This window comes from Nicotiana tabacum, chromosome 10 (genome assembly GCF_000715075.1).
Source record: "Nicotiana tabacum cultivar K326 chromosome 10, ASM71507v2, whole genome shotgun sequence".
Taxonomy (NCBI): Eukaryota; Viridiplantae; Streptophyta; class Magnoliopsida; order Solanales; family Solanaceae; genus Nicotiana; species Nicotiana tabacum.
Genome location: NC_134089.1, coordinates 143,590,016 through 143,596,682, shown reverse-complemented (window position 1 = coordinate 143,596,682; position 6,667 = coordinate 143,590,016). Strand labels below are relative to the sequence as shown.

The 6,667-nt window shown below is 40.5% G+C and overlaps 1 pseudogene; it reads left to right on the top strand.

Moving 5' to 3' along the window:
• Positions 1 to 3,160: 3,160 nt before the first annotated feature.
• LOC107815158 (cell division control protein 48 homolog C-like) lies at positions 3,161 to 5,325 on the top strand (annotated as a pseudogene).
• The last annotated feature ends 1,342 nt before the right edge of the window (positions 5,326 to 6,667 follow it).

Below are 6,667 nucleotides of genomic sequence, written 5' to 3'. Positions count from 1 at the left end.
GTTTTACTTCGGACTGGGGCCTCCTCTTCTGCTTGACCAGATAGATTTTCGGGTCCAGGCTTAGCTTGTGAGTGGTTATCTCCGGCGGGATACCTGCCATATCAAGATGGGACCAAGCAAAATAGTCTATGTTAATTATAAGAAACTGAATAAAATTTCTCCTAAGCTCGGGGGTCAATCTTGTGCTCAGGTATACTTTCCGATCGGGCAGATACTCGATCAATATAATATGTTCCAGCTCTTCAACTGTTGATTTGGTTGCGTAGGAGTCATTGGGGATTATAAAAGATCGTGGAACCCCATAATCATCGTCTTCATAAGTCTTCTTCTTATCCCGTTAGGTCACGAACGGTATCGGTGATTGCTATTTGGCCTCCTGGTTTGCGCTCGAAGTTGGTTCCTTTGATGTTGTGGATGTTGATATCGAAATCAATTCTTCGACTGCAAATATCTCTTTTGCAGCTTGTTGTTCCCCGTAGACCATCTTAATCCCCCCCCCCCCCCGGGGGGGTTTGTAATTTTAACACATTTTGAAGAGATGAGGGCCTTGCCCTCATGTGATAGATCTATGGCCTTCCGAGGAGGGAATTGTACCTCATGTCCCCTTCGATCACATAAAATTTGTCCTCTCGTATGATCCCAGCGGTATTGACCGGTAATGTTATCTCTCCCTTTGTGGTTTCACATGCCATGTTGAGCCCGTTTAGGACTCAGATTGCAGGCACGATTTTGTCTTCTATATCGAGCTGTTCTACGACCCTCGACTAAATTATGTTGGCTGATCTACCTGGATCAATTAACACACATTTAATTCTAGAAGCTCTCGAAATAACGTCTCTGTGTCGCAATGCCCTCGACCCACTTCTTGAGTCGAGGAATGGCATCCGACATCTGGGCAACAGCTGCATCATCACATAACATCGATGAGAAGGGAGGTAAAAGAAAAGCAATAAAAGAAATCCTGAAGGCAAAGTTATACTTACGTTTCATGTTCCATTTCTCAGGAAATGGCATGTCCGCTGCTAGGATTAAGTCTGACGTCCACACTCGAACGAATCGGCCCAACCAGCCCCGATTCCGTTCCTCGTCGATGCTCAAGAATAAGGTCTTGGTGGCTCGTCTTGCAAGCTTAATTAACCCCCCTCAGTAAAGTCGAGAGCTATACAGGCGCATGAGATGGTCGATGGTGAATGGACATCCCTCGACCTTGCTCACGAAGAATCGAAGCAGAATAACGATCCTCCAAAATGAAGGATTTATCTGTTCGAGAGTCACATCATACCTTTTGCAAAAGGCTATGATAACCGGATCTAGAGGACCCAACGTGAAAGGGTAAGTGTAAACACTTAAAAAACCCTCCACGTGGGCGGTGATCGATTCTTTGGGGGTAGGGACCACTACGATTTTATCTTCCAGTTGCAGCCCTCTTTGACCTTATCGAGGATACTGGTAGTAATCGTACATATGTACCTCGAGACCGGCTCGCACTGACCCAGTACCATGGAGGTCTTCTCAACCTTGAAGCCAGACCCAGTTAGGCACCCCGCAGGGACGTACGACTTCAGAGGGGGTTTCGATATCGATTCCTCAATAGCAGCAGGCGGAACGTTCTCGGATGGTTTCAGGGAAGAAGGTGTTTCTTTGTTAGTAACGAATTTTGAAGTCTTTGCCATTTCTTATAAACAGTGGAGAAAAGAAAGTGTTGGTAACGGAGGAGGCGAGTTTAGTAGATAACTTATGTAAGTTTTCAAAGAACTAAAAGAGAAGAAGTTTTGAGGCTAAGCTAGAAAACCAGAAGACGTAGGTGATGAAGCTTCTAAAAGAGAAGAAGTTTTGAGGCTAAGCTAGAAAACCAGAAGACGTAGGTGATGAAGCTTTCTTAGAACACAAGAGAAGAGTTTGAATGTAAAAGTTCTAATGAATGGGTTGAAGGGTATTTATAGTTTTCTCAAACGGCGATTCACATCCCGTAGTGGCTGACCGTTAACTGACACACATTTAATGCCTTGAAGACTGGACCAACGGGACATTTCAATTACCTATTTTCACTTACGTCATGATTTAGCAAAGCGAGAACCGAGGGCTCATATCATTTCACGTCGCCTACTCTCGAAAAAACAAGGGGACTATCTGTATACCGGTAAAACCAAGCTTGATGCTCGATCGAGCATCTGAAATAGTAGGCCAGAGTCGGCACATCTGTAATTGGGTAAAAATCAAAATTACGGGTAAAATCCAGCTCGATATCGAAGTTCGATCTAATGTCCAGCATGGTCGGCCAAGATCGAATATGATATTTTCAAACTCAAAGCATCGTCAAAACCAGCCATCGAGACCATCAGATTTTCCCTCGAGTTTATCGAAGGCATAATCGGTCTTGTTTCTAACAACCTCGAAGAAAAGCTTTGCCAACTCACCCGACAAGGGTCCATAATTCTCGCCATTAACCAATTATTATGGCAGATATTATGAAATTAGTCAAAAAAAAGGAGCCAACGGTCTTCAAAATCAAGGACTTATGTTTTTTATAGAATAAAATTATATCTTAAAAGGTAGGTCTCTCTTAATATATAAAGGGGACTTAGTAATTCATAAGAGGAGATGGTAACATACATCAAAAAGCAATATACTGTTTATCTCTAGCTTTGTCACAGTTCAGTTTACTCCGGCACTGATAATATTATTTTCTAGCTCGAGGAAGATTAATCTCACAAGGCTAGGATTGCTCTAACTTGCGTGGTTTACATTTAGCTTTCTATTGTTTACTACCACATTAATCTGATTTTTTAATTTGTATTAAATTAGATCACGTACTCCTTATGACCGCATATAAATTCAATTGTTATCCGATTTTGAGGGTTAATATTTGTATGGGCTTATTACTACTCCATTTTTTATAATAGGAGAAATTATTTTCTCCCTACAACCCTTAATTAGGTGAAAATTATCTTGGGATCTTTATACAAATAGCCTGTCATATTACTTGTTTACTTTTTCTAACAATATACATAAATTATACATTGATTATACATAATTATGCATATGTAATACATAAATTATCCATATGCTATTTTTAATTTAAGCGATGTGGTGAACTATTATTTGGGTTAATTCTTCAATTATATCTTGCACCCTTTGTTAATCCAGTCGTTAACAAAAATCGAATCACTTTGACAGAGCAGTATGGGTCGGCGGTCGGCAGGGAACAAAAAGCGAAGATTTGGCGGCGGCGGCGGCGAAAAGCCTGTTCTCCAACTGCAAAACCCTACCAATCCCATTCCCACTCCCAAACCCACTGAAGAAGAAACTCTTCCGAGCAAAAAGCCGAAGATAATCGACAGCAGTGAGCAACAATTACCGCTCCTTGAATCGGAGCCTTCATCATTAACTGATGCAATTAGTGATAATGTTGTGAATAATGGGCCAAGGTTTAAGGATTTAGGAGGAATGAATGATGTATTGGAGGAATTAAAATGGAGGTAATTGTTCCATTGTACCATCCACAGTTAACTAAGCATCTTGGAGTTAGGCCAATGTCAGGAATACTCTTTCATGGGCCACCTGGTTGTGGAAAAACAAAGCTGGCCCATGCAATTGCTAACGAGACTGGAGTTCCATTTTACAAAATCTCTGCTACTGAATTGGTCTCTGGAATTTCAGGTGCATCAGAAGAGAACATAAGGGAATTGTTCTCGAAAGCGTACAGGACAGCGCCGTCTATTGTGTTTATTGATGAAATTGATTCAATTGCTTCTAAACGAGAGAATTTACAGAGAGAAATGGAACGGCGCATTGTAACGCAGCTGATGACGTGCATGGATGAATCACATAGGCTTGTAAAACCTAATGATGAAAAAGATGGTGATCGATTTAATGGCGGTAATGCTGGTTATGTGCTGGTAATTGGGGCCATGAATAGACCTGATGCTATTGACCCCGGCACTGAGGAGGCCTGGACGATTTGACCGTGAAATTGCATTAGGTATGCCAGATGAAAACGCGAGAGCACAGATTTTGTCTGTGCTCACGCGTACCCTAAGAGTTGAGGGCACGTTTGATCTAATGAAGATAGCTAGGTTTACTCCAGGATTTGTTGGAGCAGACTTGTCTGCTCTAACTAACAAGGCGGGTAATTTGGCGATGAAGAGGATAATAGATGTGAGGAAGGTCGAGCTAACAAGTGAAGTGCTTGTAGATGGGAAAGAGGCTGAAGAATGGTGGAAAAGGCCGTGGTCACCTGAAGAGATGGCAAAACTCAGCGTTACTATGGCTGATTTTGAGGAAGCAGTTAAATTGGTTCAACCCTCTTCTAGAAGAGAAGGTTTTTCCGCCATACCAAATGTTAAGTGGGAAGATGTTGGAGGACTTGACTTGTTGAGGCATGAATTTGTTCGTTCCGTTGTTAATCCTATAAAGCGTCCTGAAGATTATACGGGTTATGGAGTGCATTCGACGCAGGATTTTTGCTTTATGGTCCACCAGGATGTGGTAAAACATTAATCGCCAAGGCTGTTGCTAATGAAGCTGGAGCAAATTTTATACACATTAAGGGACCTGAAATTCTGAACAAGTATGTTGGTGAAAGTGAGTTAGCTATTCGGACATTGTTTACTCGTGCAAGAATGTGCTCCTTGTATACTGTTCTTCGATGAGGTGGATGCATTGACAACTAAGCGTGGCAAGGAAGGAGGTTGGGTTGTCGAAAGGCTTTTGAATCAGCTACTAATAGAACTAGATGGTGCAGATGAGAGAAAGGGTGTTTATGTTATTGGTGCTACAAATAGGCCTGAAGTTATGGACCCTGCTATTCATCGACCTGGAAGATTAGGGAAAAAACTATATGTCCCTTTACCTAGTCCAGACGAGCGTGGACTAATTTTAAAAGCACTTGCTAGGAAAAAACCTATAGATGCTAGTGTCGATTTGATGAAAATTGTAAGAGACAATGCTTGTAATAATTTAAGTGGAGCTGATCTATCAGCATTGATGAATGAAGCTGCAATGCTTGCACTTGAAGATAAACTGAAAGCATCAGATACAAGTGATGAAAAGTCCTGGACTATCGAGGAGTTGCATTTCGAACGGGCTGTGGAGAAAATTTCCCCATCTGTCTCTGATAAGACAATATTACCAACTTTTATCAGAAACCTTATGAATGGCATGAAGCTAAAGCACAAAATTAAGGGTGTTTATTTATATGTCCAGCTCCCTGTCCATTGGGAGAAATTGTGCGCGAGGCATATTTATTGTTCAGTATGGATTCTTGTTAGAGTTATAACACTTTTCGATCTTGTATAAGAAGTAAGTTTGATTTGGTAGTAAATGCTGCATAGTATTTTGTGAGGAATAAGTTATACTACTAGTAGTAGTGTTTAACCAAAAATTGGGATTTCGGTCAAAGCTTATTTTAGAAGAACTCGGGTTACTGATAATCAAATAGAAATAAGAATAATTGAAAAATAATAACTGAATATGATGCAAAGTAAACCAATGTATTCCAATAGTATTTCGTGTCCTTACAAATGATCAGTCTTCTCTGCCATAATAGAGCCATTATTAACAATTAATGGCATTTAATAGCCTGTAACGTTACAATTGGTAATCATATTTGATTCACTACAGATTCCTTAATGTTTTCCGTATTTAATGTCCAATGATACGTATCTATACCTCTTTTACTATCAGATCCATTCTCTTTAATCATAAAGAGGTTTGAGCGTCTATCTTTCTGAATATATGTTTGTGCCTGTTGAAGCTTGTGCCTCTTTGATCATTCTTTGTCACCTATCTTCCTTTGATTGGTCCACGTATCATGACGTATCATCTTATAATAAATTCCATATATGAACTTAAATTTTCCCAATACAAATAGTTCCCCCACTTGCCATTTATTCATCAATAGAATATTTGGGAAGTGGATCTCATTAAAGGGGGAATATTTGCCGCCATTAACTCTTCCCTGGAACTGATGCTTCATCTGTCACTTTCATTTAATGTCCGTGACACGTGGCATCTCCTGGTTGGCTCTGCAATCCTTTAGCCCCTTTTAAGGCTTTTTTACGGCTTCACCATTTACGAAACGACAGTTCTCATTATGACGTTTCCATCATTGCACCTTTTCCTTCGACGGTTGCTTCTGACTATAAATATAACTTTTTACCTTTGTCTTTTTCACAAAAGTTTAGAGTATTCAATTCTAATTTTCTTCTTCCTCGTACTACTATGTCTTTTTCAAACCCTAACCCTCGGAGAGTCTATTGTTGATAACCTTCCTCTTGCTCCTGTTAGAAGTAGAAGACGGGGAAGGCTTCGTAGTTTAGGGTCTTCTTCATCATGAGACCCCTCTATTCCTTCATCGAGTTCTACTCCACCTTCTAGAACCAGGAGTTCACTTTATCAAAGATCTTCATCTAGGACTAAAGAACTCACTGAACCTCTTCGTGAACCTTTAGTGGATGAAATTATTCCTGCGGAACTATCTTTCTACAATGATAGAGAATCCATCAAAAACCAACTATCTTCATTAGATCGTGCTGACATCTACCCGACTCAGATTACTGAAGGCCTGATTTTTGTAGTTCGTAGAGATTGCCATTGGAGTCATGACTTCCCCATTGTAATCCCCAATGCGAACCAAAAAATCACCTCTTCTTTAACTGGATTTTCT